The sequence below is a fragment of the Pipra filicauda genome, unplaced genomic scaffold, assembly GCF_003945595.2.
Source record: "Pipra filicauda isolate LSUMZ 115617 unplaced genomic scaffold, ASM394559v2 scaffold186_size1760508_pilon, whole genome shotgun sequence".
NCBI classification, from domain to species: domain Eukaryota; kingdom Metazoa; phylum Chordata; class Aves; order Passeriformes; family Pipridae; genus Pipra; species Pipra filicauda.
The window spans coordinates 399,555-413,220 of NW_024104294.1; the positions used below are offsets into that span (position 1 = coordinate 399,555).

The window sequence follows — 13,666 nt, forward strand, 5'->3', positions numbered from 1 at the left end:
AAACAGCTCTGGCTCCCACAGACACAGCCCCTGCAGTTGGGCAGAGCAGAGGGAGTTTTTTGGGAACGAGGACACTGTAACAGTTGTTGTGTAGGTGTGGTAAAAGTGGACCAGAGACAGAAGGGGAGGAGGAGGTTGCAGTGTTGTGGGAGCTGTGCCTGCCCTGGGGTACAGACATCACCAGGTTTGGTATTCAATCCCTTCCAAACCAGCAGAGCCCTTCAGCGACCAGCAGGAACAGGGTGCCCCCGAACTGAGCAGGCAGCAAGGGGGGAACGACTTCATCACCACCACCAGCTGCAGCTAAGCAATTTTGCGGGACACTAAATAAAAAGAAGTTTCTGGAAAACTTCCCTGAAGTACCTTCTTATGCGGAGTGTAAAAGAGAGGTACAGTCTCCAGTTCAGTGACAAAAGCCACCCAAGGAGCATTTCAGTGACATGGCACTGAGCTAAACAAGAACATGAGTCACTTTGTGATCCAGGATCAGTCTGGGCTGGCAGACATTTGTGCTTAGCTTACCAGCTGCCCCACATGGCTCCTACATGTTGAGCCAAACACTGGGATTATGAATGAAGCCAATCTACCAGATGCTCTTCAGAGCTACGTGTGTGTGTGTGTATGTGTGTGTGTGTGTGTGTGTGTGCAGCCCTGTGAGTAACTGCAGTTCTCATCTAACATCAGATTTTTTTGCACTATTTCAAGATACGGAACAGGCGAGACAGCAACAACTGAGAATTCAAACACAGGGCAGGGGTTGCCACGATGCTGAGGCCTCTTACTGCTCCTACTAGACAGGGGGCAAGAGCTTCTGAACCTCAAGCACTTTCAGAGCCTGCTCAAACGTTATGCAAGATCTGCCCTCACAAGCAGCAGCCAAAAGCTTTCTGTCACTGACACCTACAACCCCAAAGCCATACTTTGGTCCCTCATCTGTCACTTGAAGACTGAGGTATACATTCACATCATTCACTTGTCCTTTCCAATAAACAATCTTTTTTCCGCCTTATGCCATTAAGTTCTGATTCCAGCTGTAACTAAGACCACAGGTAAAGTTTAGAGGTGAGAGAAATCAGATTCGCTTGAAAGCCAGTGTTATGTGCTGCAGCTTTGGTTTTGGTTTTTGTTTAATGGTAACTTCAGAAAACCACATAGACTGGATGATTCCAGTGGCTGTTTATCACAATGGCTAGATAATAGTTTGAGATTTTTAGTAATTCAAAACTGTTCATGTAGGTAAGAGATTCTCAGAGAACTGCAGGGAGCTGGGGCCTACAGCTGCCCCACACCCAGCACTGCAGGAGAGTCTCCTCTCTTAGGGAAAAGGATGTTCTGTAGCTCAGGTGTAACAGAAAAGAGCTCAGCAAGTACAAATTCTGTTTCTTTGTGTGCAAAAGTGACGTGGTTTTGTACAACACTAATGTATTACACAATCACATAAATAACTGGTACAGAGTACATCACTCATGATGACAGAGACAACATCACCATCTAGCCTTTCTCAACACCAGACCAGACTCCAGGAGCCATAAATATTCCAGTCTGAAAGGACTGCAGTAGCTTCAACCATTAGTGCCAGCAAATGCACTGCCCTCGTGAAAGCTGTACTTTAATTGCAGATTACCTAACACACAAAATGAAGGATCCTGCTGAATTTTAAAGGCTTGGATATTTTGCAGTCTCCAGCACAAATGCAAGCAGCATCATTAAGAACAGTGCACCGTGGCTTCCTTTCCAGTCTGTCTTCCTCTGGGAATTGGTCTCCTTCAGTGCCATCAAGTAGAGGGTTGCTCCATTGAGGTGCCAATGCCAAGTCTGGAAGTGCTGTGCTGGACAGGGCTGCTGGTAACACGTCATGGAGGTGAACAGGCCCAGAGGGGACATGCTGCTTTGCTGCCCTTCCCTCCTCACAGTCTACAAGAGTGGTCCTTGAGTCGCTCCCCCGCTGGGCACGGCTGCCACTGGCCTGTGAGAAACGAGTGGCCTGCAAGCAGTGTCCTGTGCTGTGGCTCTGCCAGCCATCTTGATACACAGAGCCGATAAGCACTGAGGTATAATAAAGGAAATGGGATTAAAGCCAACAAAACACTCCTTCCACACTGCTGCAGTGTTTATTCAGCCAGAATTCCTGATGAACTCTATTAATCAATCTCTTTGGCTAATTGGGCATTACTCAGGCCACTGCACAGCATAATGTTCAGTGACAGAGCAACAGAGGCATTACGGGCTTCAGCTTTTTACAGCAGGTGTTTACATGTAGCAGGTCCTTGTGTAAGGGCTCCTTAGAGGATGACAGTCCGTCTGCAAACAAAGCAGCAGCACTTTGGGCTTCTCCAGGGCTGGGAAGTGCTACGTACAGGCACAGTATCATCATCATCATAAGGAATCAAGGCTGATTAGTGTCACGGGTACAATTAAGCAGGTTGGCTGTGTTACCTCTTTCCCTTTCTCTTGTTTAACTGTGATCCAAACCGCAAGGCACAAGTGATGACAGGAGGAGAGTGAGGGGAGCAGGGTGGGGAAGGGGGTGATGATTAAAAAACAAGGAAGGAATACTCTGAGACACACAGTTACCGTAACAGCAGACAAGCAGACCAGAGGCAGACAACGACAAGCTGACCTGCTGATTTGTTGCCCAGTCCTGGAAACCCCCATGCACCACACCACTACCGGCAGTCCTCCTTCAGTGAAATGCCAAAAGAAACATCAGCACCACGTTGACGATGATGAGGAAGAGCAGGATGACAAAGACCACTACCCGCTGGGTCTCCGGGTTCATGTTGCAGCGGAGGAAAGTGTGAAGCGCACTCCATTTGTGTCTGCTTCGGTCGGGGACCTTTGCCATGGCTTCAGCCCCCAGGAGGAAAAAAAAAACCAGAAAAGCTTAAGTGCCTGCTGTACAGCCGGGCACGGATGGGGCAGAGGGCTGTGAACCAAAGCTGCCTGCAGCTCTCAGTGGCAGGAGTCTAAATGGCTCGGCACGGCCACTGCCGGTCCCGCACAGCACATGTGCCGAACGCCCCCGGCTCAGGGGGAGCCGCTCACCGCATCCTTGGGGCTCCGCGAATCCCCTGCCGAGGGAGCCGTCGCCATGGCTCTGGCAGCAGGAAGACACTGAATTCCTTCTGGCAGGACGTGCCGGAGCACCGCAATCCGGCTGCGATATTGGCTTCCCAGAGAGCGGCTCCGCGATTTGCTGGGCGCCGTCTCCAGGATACACGAGGCCTTAGCAACGCCGAGCGCAGCCGTGGGGTGTGCAGGGGAGGCTCTTAAGGGCGGTCAGGGCTGGATTAGGCGGCTGCTTTTTTAAATCCTTCCACCCGCGCCGAGATGTGCCAGCAACAGAGACCAGCCCTGCCAGAAGCAAATCCCCAGGTCCGGTGGGGCTGGGAATGGCCGGCCGTGGGACAGGGCCGGGCTCGGGCAGGGCACACACGGCTTCCCACACACCTGAGGGAGCAACAAGTGCGGGCTGTTTGCAGGAGGACGGGAAGGTGCAGCCCTGTGACCGGGGCCCGGGAGAAGCGGCTCCTGTTGGACTCCACCATCCACTTCCTCGCAGGATCCTGGAGCCAGAATGTCTAAAGGACTTGGCTCCCTCTGCCAACACCTCCGTAGGCCTGAGTCACTTAAACCTCAAATCTCTGCAACCAGAAAACCTCTATTCAGCTCTGCAGAGCCCTTTTGTGAACTTAACTTTTGCTGCTGGACTGCAAAGTTCACCAAGCATCAATCTGCCTGGGGTACACTCAAAGATGCCCCAGCTAAGCATAGCTCCCACCCACGTCGGATCAGGGACAGGATGAAAAGGCACTCCTCCTTGGAAAGGCAGGGACAGACCTTGGAGAGCTCTTTGATATAGCCTTTTTCCTCTAGCCAGCAAAGCAGAGCCCACCTCTTACTCAACAGCCAGCAGCAATAGCACTCCACAGGAGAGGAAAAGAAGGACCCAGTATTTAAGTTCTTCATCGACAGGAGGTAATTTCACATCTCCCAGTTCTCACGTGCTTACCCCACACATGAAACTGAGAAATCTGAATCCAGCAGTCCAGCACCTGGAATTAGGGCTAGACAATAGTGCAGATAATGCATGGAGCTGCAGATGCTCCACAGAGGATGCAATTATCCAACAGGATGACTCTGCATTTTACACAACAGTTTCAAACATGAAAAAAAAAATCCCCAAACCCAACATGTGTCTATATAGACACACACATTTCTGGGAGAAGGAACCAGAAGTCATGGTTCTCCCCCTAAACACGGTAGCATCCGTCTCTGGGAAGGGCAATGAGGGAGCAGCCACACGATGTGGGTATGGACAGAATGCTCTCAGCTGCTCTCACAATGCAGAGAATACATTAAAAAAAGATGCCTTTTTTCAGGTGTTAGCACATCAATGCCCATAATGTTTCTTGGGGATCTGTACAGTTCCTGTAGGTATCCTGGAACACAGCAGGTGAGAGATTTAAAAGGGGAAATGTTTAAAAGTACTGGTAGTTTTCTTTGATTTTGGAGTTTTTCCCCAAATTGTGCTGACCTCAGCAGGGGCTATAGAGAAAGGGCTAAGCAGTCAAAACGTCCACTGTCTCCTTGTGCTTCTGCACTGTTTCAGATAGCTGTCTTTCTTAGGCATCATAAAATCAAGTCTAGAATTATGCCAGTTTCTGTTTTCTGAATGTAAAGATCCTGCAAATCTCCTTCTCTCTAACTTAAATATGGAACAAGGAGAATAATGTGTAGGACAAGACCTGGTAAAAAAACCCTCACATATGCTGCAAACTACTGGGATCCACAAGCTCACGGTGTTTGAGGTTTTGGCCTGCATTTGCTTAATGGCGTTAAAAAACTATTTCTCCCTGCCAAATGCACCATGGCATAACAGTCCAATCCCTAAGCTTGCAGGCTTCCATTTAATGAATGTTCCTCAGGTCCACAGTTCTCACATCATTGCACTGTTCAACTCCTGGGCATTCTGCAAATCTTGTCTGGCTTTGAAGGGTTTTCATGACTGACTGAGTTTGGACGTAAGCCACTGAGCAGTATTTGGGAGGATCTTCAGGAGAAGCTAATCATGGTGAATGGGAAGCATGATCACATTTGCTCTTCTGAAAGCTGCACAACAACTACCGTCTTCTCTGGGCACTTAGTTACACTGAAAATGAATAAACTCCAGTGATTCAACTAGACAGAGCTATGCTGTTGGTGTCACAGGATACTGAGAAGTTTCTAAAATCCGTGGTGATCTCCAATAGTTTCCTAAAATCTTTGCCACTCACGAACATGCTTGAGCATTTGAAGCACAGAAAAGTGAACTTTCTGTGTTTAAGCACAGAAAGTTTGCCTGAATGTCTATAAAGACATCTGAAAGGGCACTTCTTGACACTACTCTGAGCCTGCCTGAAAGGAGAAATTCAGGGGAAACTCATATTAAGATGAAATTGCAGAAAAAAAAAAGAAAAAGATACAAAATAGTAATGAAGGTCACATTTACATCTAATTTTGTTGTCTCTAAGAAACAGCCACACCTATGTTCCTTTTCTCTTCTGATGTGCAGACCCAAGTGCCCTCCTGCACTACACTGCCCAGGTACAAATAACATGTTTACCTTGTGTACATCTTGTAGAATCGCACAATTAATGATAAGTTGCAGTCACCATTCTGATCCCACAGTGAATAGAAACTGGTCTTGACAAGGACAAAAGCTGCAGAGTGACTCTAGCTGTGACCTGGCTTTTGTTTTCACCCCCACGCAGTGAAACCCCTCACAGGTCCTTGGCAGAGACTGTGCACGGGGGAGTTACTTCCATGGTAACTCGAAGTGTTTGCAGTGGGGGGGGCTCTCCAGCTCCTGCTGCACTCTCTAAACACCATGTGGCATCTTTCCATGATGGAAATAAAGCCTCATTCTTATTCCTCACTGATCAGACATGCTTCTGTGGTAGGTGGCATCAGCAAGAGATGAAATAGCTGAAAGTTTTACCTCGTGGCTTGTAATACAGTGGGACTTACTTTGTATAACTATCACTGAGGGAGCATATTTCAAATAATTGTTGCACAATCTCCACTGGAATCTAATTTGCAATTGTGATAATTTCCTACCAATTCTTCCTCTAAGAGCCATCCTCAGCCAGGACTGCACCAGGGGAATAAAGCTGCCACTCCAACAGAGCAAGTGGTGAGCACAGCACAGCCTCGAAGGCCTGGGCACACACAAAGCCAAGCTGCAGTCTCAGAAGATGGCCAGTGACCAAGCCTTCAGAGAATGAGTTATTCAAGAACTCCCGGTCTAATACTAGATAAAATAAAAACAGAAAGACAAGCCTTTACTTTTCATCAATATTGCCCAGTCCTTACTCGTCACTGTGCTTGTATGTGCAGCAAACGGGGCCTAAGCTTTTGAAGACTGGTTTAGTTGTCAGTTTTAGGAGGCCAGGAGTGTACAGACAAACCCACTGCTGGCCAATGAAAAGAGCATTTCAATACTCTGCAGCTGAATGGGGAACTGAAAGGCACATGTACATGAATGTGAAAAAATAATAACTGTAATAGGAAGCACAGGTGCGTCAGTAGGACAGGCAAATAAATAACTGAGGAGACAAGCAGTGAAGTTCCCATCACGCTGGGAAGCCAAAGAGCCCATTTCCCAGAGCGAGGCCACCAAGGGCAGTCATACAAGGGGATCAGCCCTGCCAACAGCACCTTTCCCCTCTCTCAAGAGAGCAAACTTGGAAAGCAAGGCTCCCAGTAGCACACTACCTACCATGCTGGAGCAACTTCCAGGACTTCCTATCCTCGACTTATCACAAACAGGGATGTGCTTGCTACAGGTACAAGACACAGCACAGTTCAACTCCTCTTAAAGCCAAGGATGCATTAGTACTGTAGGCACAAATAAACACTGCCCTAAAAACCCCTGGAGGAAAAAAGAACACTCTTGCTGGGTCATTTATCAATACCCTCTCTCCAACAAGGTGAAAAATATATCAAAATATTAACAAGCAACAGAGGCAGAAGTGCCAGAACTGAGCCTGGATGGGGCCCATCTGACACACAGACAAGTACCTTCTGCCCCAGCTGTGCTGCCTCACTGCCTGCTCAGGGCAGAGCACATGGACAAACCAGGCAGCAGCTCCGTGCTGTTTGCTGGCTCTGTGCAGAGCTTTGCATACCACGCAAACACAGCACAGAGCACACAAATATGAACTTCTGTACAAGTTTTCCAAAGGTGTTGCTAAATAGGATACCTTCTGAGGCAGCATTACTATCTGTTTTTGCACCAGTGAAGCCACAGACACAAACATGAACTTCCCTGTCCTCTGCTTGGCATTGCTGGGTGTTCGGATGCTGAGCATGAAGAACTACAGAGGAAGAGAGCGTGTTCAGTACTTGCAAAAACCTCCAACAGTTTAACAGCCAGAGTAACAGATTTCACCTGGGTCTGTATGACTGCGGTTTTTTCCCCTTTTAACCATACTTTGACATAAAAATCACCAAATTATTCTTGCTCTTTTCATAAAACAGCTGTTGCAGAGCTTCTTGGGGAAGAAGCTTCTATTGATTTTTATTTTTTTTAATTAGGTGATAAAAATACTTCTATCTAATAACACCAGGGTGACAAAGCACTTCAAATGCATCTTTCAAAAAAGAATTCAGGCTGAGTGGATGTTCAATGGACAAATTTTTACTCAGTTTTCAGCTCAGCAACTGAAAACAAGAAAGCATGACAATGAAATAGTGAGAGGGGAGAGCATTACTACCTGCAAATCAATCCATGGAAACCGAGTTTCCTGAACTCCCAAATATCCCACTCTCACACTTTATCCAGCATCCAAATGAAGCAACTATCAACCCTGCTATGCACTGAATTAACTCCCAGTAACAACTGCAGCTACCACCTCCCAAAAGGATATCATTCCTACTGAGCCACGGCCAGAAAACCTCAGAACAAGTACAACTTCTTCAGCTGCATCTGATCGTGTATTTCTACAATGGAAAACAGTCTGTCAGAGACTCACAATTTGCTTTGAATTTTTACAGTGTGTAACACTGTGTTACTAGAGCACAGTTACTCCCACTGCATCTTCTCCTAGCTCGTACTGCATGGTTCAAGCCCACACAGCTTTTACAGCCAGTACTTCCCTGGATGGATTACTCATGTCATCCTGCCAAAACGTTGCAAGCTGTTCTCGTGCTGGAGTACTAAGATTCACGAGATAATTATCAATGGAAAGAAAATTGGCCTGACCATTTCCTGGGGCAGTGCAGAGATTAAGGCATGGGCACACTGAGACACTGCAGATTGGCCACCTCTGACTATAATTAATTAAAAGAAAAAACCAAAACCCATAATCTGCTCAGCAACCAGTCTTTTGCTTTCAGACTCTACTAAAGCTAGAAAATCTTTGAAATTCTCCTAAAGCAGGTTTTATTTTCAAGAACAGCAACAATAACTACTAACATGTTTGAAGCATCTGGGAATTATTATCCTGGCCTGGAGCTCCGGTGCCAGAGGAGCGTGTTGCTGCCGTGAGCCACGTGCCGACACAACACATCCCACGCGCTCCTGTGAGCCGAGGCCAGGGAGCTTCCAGCATCACACATTCCCAGGATGGGCTGGGCTAGGGCTGGGCCTGCTTTGGGGGTTGACTGAAGGTGGAAAATTCTCTCTCAGTGTTGAATGACAGATGACAGGGGAGCGGTACAGGCAGGAATGGCCTGGGCAACAAAACAAAGCATGTTATGATAGATGTGGCGGAGCAAGGGACAAGCAGAGAGCAGCAAAGACAGGCAGGCACGGTCCATACAATGGCCTAGGAAAATGTATCTTTTCAGTACAAGACTGGACACAGGCAGAACAAAAAATGCTTAATAATGATGCTCTGAAGTAAAGATAGGCTGAATAGGATTTACAGGAAGACAGATGGATAGGAAAGGAAATTCCGCATCTCGGAGACCCAGCAAGATTAACACAGCCTGAATGCAGTGGCTGGGAAGGGGTCAGGATAGATGATGTTCTGGTTACAGGGCTGAGGAACAGACAGAAGGAACAGAGGCTGGCAATGACATCCTTAGTGACTGAGACAGGAGGTGTTCAGGGTCCTAAAAATTATTTTAATGCTTTTTCTGTTTGGGATATCCTGTTTTTGAGTTGAAAATTTGACAGTAATGGATAACACAGAATGGATAACATGGATAACAAGGAATGGTCATGTGGGCTGGAGCAGAGATATAAAGGAGAATCAGAGGTATAGAAATACTGTGAGAAGAGTCAGGGAAAGAAGAGAGGGAACAGGCATGGGTAGAGTTATGGGACCTGAAGCAGGTGAGGTCAGAGGAAGCTGCAATGAAGCCAGTGAAAACAGATAAAGTGGGTGAGAAGAAGGGGATGAATAACAACAGTACAAGGTGAGGGACGAGGTGAAATGTGGTGACAAACATGGGACAGAGGAAGATGCCTAATGTATGAAGCTGAAAAAACATTAACAGATAAACCCTTTAAGAGTTTGTACAAGAGGTGACTGGAGATGGAACAGGGGCAAGCTTTGTTTTTTGGTTTTTTCTAGACCATAAGTCTCCTTTATTTCTGACTATACAGAAGTTTGCAAGAAAGTCATGTAGTTTTGGGTTGTCTCAGATATTCTGTTGAGCCTATACATTATAAAATACGAGTACAGGATTCCTTTAGATGTCATCTGCAAAATAATGTGTTATGACACTTCTCTGACTGCTCAGCGTCCTCAGCTCTTACAGAATATACCAGCCTTGTGGAGGCGGAAAACAGGAAAACTGCTTCCAAGCAAGAGTTCTTCCAGGCTGGCTTGTAGTAAGGTTAATTTGGGAGTGCTCCTTCATTGTCTCCTGATGCAACGAAGGGAGCCACAGGAGGGCTAGGGAGAACAACAGGCTCCATGGAGTATGAGAATGAGAAAAGCCATAGGAGGGTAAAAGACACACATAAGCTGTGTATAAGAAACAGGCTAAACATTTTTATGTCCTACATGACAGAAAAGCGGGGCAGAAATTTTACGTGGTCAAGCAGCCTCCCAAGGCCATGTTTTCCCTGATACCTCTGTTTTATCCAGCAGGCTGGAAAAATGCAGAAGAGCAATACACCCTCCAGAATGGATTTTGATGGGCTGTTCTCCAAAAGCTGCCCCATCAACCAAGAAATTAGTAACAATTTAAGCTACAGCTCAGAAGCAAACTTGTAAGTGGCTGTTAAGATGATCAGGAAGGCAAGGATGAGAAACTGATAGTCCCGACAGCAAAGGAACAAGGTGCCCCACTGCTTTACTAACAAAGCATCCATTAGGGACAGAGGAACGTGGAAAAAAACAGGACATTTGGTCCATAGTGGTAGCTCACACATCCTGCTTTCATTTCATGAAACCTGTTGACACGAAGACTTGCCAGTGGCAAGTCAGTGGAACAGACAGAAGCAGGATCATTTTAAAGATCATAGATAAAACCAGTTAGAAGTAGGACTGGAAAAAAAAATAACTCCCATCAACACCTTCCTAGGTCACTGTTCCCTGCAATCCGAAACTTCAAGAAAGAAGCTGAACCTGATGTTCAAGTGCTGCAGAGCAGCACAGCTCCACTCCTGTCCTCTGAGGCCCTAATCACTGCCCAGCTCCACGCAGAGCCCCTGACAAGGGGCACATGGAGGTGTGCCAGGCACGGGGACTGGGGACAAAGGCTGCTCTGTTCCCCGGCCCTGGAGCTCCCGCGGGTTCCCGTGGGGGAGTGGGCTTAATGCAAGTAACATTTCCTCATTCTGCTGCAAGGAGCAGGGCATGCCTGCACTGCCTGGAACAGGGGCTCTCCCAGGGCAAGCTGAGGGCACCAAGGGCTGGCCCCAAGTGCCCCAGAGGGAGGAAGAGTCTTTTCATGAGCCTCAGGAGAAGCGGGGTTGGGTCTTCAGCAGCTTCATTGTTCTTCTTGATCTGTCTTCCCTCTACAGCTCCCACAGTCATGCTGCTTTTATCAGAGTGATAAGATAAAACTGCAAGGAATATGACAGTGCCTTCACTGTATTAAGCCACAGATGAACTCGATGGTAACTCTGCCCCCAGTTTACCAAGTGTAGGACAAGGGGCCTTGGTCACGGGACAGGGCTGAAGCTGATGGGGAAGATCTTTTGAGGATTAACAGTGCTTTCTGAAGGGCCAGAAGAGTCAGGAGCAATTTTATTTTTCCACCCCAGGGGTGAAATGTCTTCTGAGGATTAGGGAAAACTTTGCAGAGAGGAGCTGCCCTAAATCAGGGTTTGGAGAGAGAAGAACAAATCCAAAAATGTTCTGATATCAAAACCATGCTGAGAGGAACCTGAAGTACAAGTATGGTATAAACCCAGATATATTCACTCCTCTCTCTCTGTGCAAACACTTAAATCTGGAATAACCTCTAAACTAACATTTACCCAGCATTCCTACTCTGTCACATTCCTTCTTTATCCCCTTCTCTCAGTAAATCTTCATACCGCAATATCCACTTTGTTATTGTGCTGTTATCCATCACAGGTGTTTTTTGAACTGGCCAACTGGGGCATGGACATCCCAAAACCTATTTTTAAAATAAAGACATTGGCAGAAGTAAATTGTAACATCAAGATTCTGCAAAATAGACTTGTCTTTGCACATCATCAGGCTCCCATTTCGAGCAGGGATAACTGCAGTTTAATTTATGCAACGCTTCTGAAGTAAAATCTTCATAGGAGTGCAAATATTGCAAATAGTTCTTCCAGTGCTCTTCCTCCCACAAAACAGAGGCAGAGAGTTAGGTACCAAACCAAGGATCCCTGAAAGCCAAAAAAGGAGCTTCTGACGACAGGGTAAGTTCCTTCTTTACATTAGAGAGAGGGCAGGTTTGAAAGGCTCCCACTTTACACGTGAATGGTGAAATCACTGACCTTCACCTGCACATTTCCTTGGATGTCCTTGCACAGAACCTGATGAGGTGCATGTGAGAGCCCTGAGGACCTTGGAGGGTTAGTGCCTGCCTGCCATACTATCTCAAGTGCCCCAGAGCAAGGATTTGAAGGTCTCGGTGACGCCATGGTAGATGGCTCTCATGTGCTACAAGTGACAGGCAGGAAGCCAAGACCTTCTGCAATGTAACCCTTATCCCTACAGGATACAATGCCACTACTAGGGGTTAAAAGAGCCCTTTTACTGGGATGCCAAAGTACTGAAAGTCGGTTGCAGCCTTCACCTTAAAGAGACAACCACCTCTTGTGAGCAGCATCAGTAAACACACTATGTTTCCTTCAAGCAGTGGGAAGCATCAGGCAGAGTTCTGGGAACCCATGGATACACTGGATAATATACAGGCAGACTTTGAGATGACTTGGCACAAGTAACTTCAGAAGTTAAAACATTGTTGGATCATTTTTTTCTCCAAGGGGAACACTGTGGAGCCAAGCCTCTCTCTGCACCCCGGTAACTGGGAACACATTTAATGCCGGCAAACAACAGACATTTTATGGAGTCCCCTAATAGTCACATTATCATTAACAAGCGTTAACAGAAGCTGTTAGTCTCTACAATTTAGCAGCTGGCAGGGCTGATGTGAGAACTCCAAAGCCATCACACTGTCTCCAGTCATTTCCTTTGAGTGACGTATCTGGGTCTGTTTTACAGCCACAAAGTTTGGGCAATACCTGCCCGTCTTTAAACGTGTCTGTATGTGGGTGTGGACACACCCGTGCCCACAGAGAGGGGGAACACAGAGGCTACAACTCCTGTTCTGCTGCTTCAGTTTGGCTCCTGCAAGGAGTTAGGTCCCCTCAGAGACCGAGCCCACAACCCACTCATTCCCTTACAGGCCTGCAGCACTCCTTCCACTGTCACACCGCCGTGTTTTTGTTTGGGAGTTAGAACTCTGACAGCCCCCCGTGTGTTATTCTTGCCCCAAGAACTAAGTTAATTGTTTGTTCCTAATGAGTATCAGGTTAATCAGGGTATTTAGAGGAAACATGGATCTACCAAACCTAATATATTTTATAGAAATGCTTCAGTGTGGATTGAACTCCTGCTGTGGTGTGTATGCTGCAGACCATACACACGTGGTATGGGAGCTACCAACCCTCACCTCCCACGTGTGTGTAAGAACAAGCAGGGGATGGCCAAGTCCCAGTGCTATCGAGGACATGAGAAAGTGTCTCAGAGCAGCCCCAGCTGCCCATGGTAGAAAGCAGAAATATGGCTCTGGCAACCCCTGGGACCACTTATTTCCTGATCCTGATGTTTCGTGAGACATAATTGCCATAGAGTATTTGAATATACCAATTTGCTTTAAATCCATTGCAAAAAGCCCTCTGAAACAACCTTAGAAGTTTGCAGACCAGAAAACTGTAAAAACTAAATCCATCAGGCAGTAAAAGAAATTACAATTCTGACTCCATATCCTGAACATTCCCATCTGAGCCCTACACAAAGTTGTGCAAGCACTTGGGACCAAAAACGAGGATCCAGTAAAGATTTATGTCCACAGGGAAACATTATTTCTGGTCCTTGACAGTACTGAGCTTTATACAGTATTCCACAAATAAATCATATGTGCTGCTTCTGGGCCACAGTTGTCAACCTTGGCTGCAGGAATAGGCAGGACACAAAAGCAGGAATTAAGCCCCTGGAAGAAAAAAAACCAGAGCAGGGGGTGGTGT

General features: G+C 46.8%; 1 protein-coding gene across 4 annotated transcripts in view; it reads right to left on the reverse strand.

Annotated features, from left to right (window-relative positions):
- ARHGEF4 (Rho guanine nucleotide exchange factor 4) overlaps positions 1-13,666 on the reverse strand; it is a 206,186-nt gene that overhangs the window by 30,474 nt on the left and 162,046 nt on the right. The window contains exon 1 of one of the 4 annotated variants that reach the window (XM_027741215.2): positions 2,621-3,158. The exons of 2 other annotated variants lie outside the window; for them this stretch is intronic. The gene's annotated coding sequence lies outside the window, so the exon portion shown is untranslated. Of the gene's footprint in view, positions 1-1,624; positions 3,159-13,666 lie in introns of those variants that run through there. One more of the 4 variants, XM_027741216.2, reaches the window with a different exon arrangement.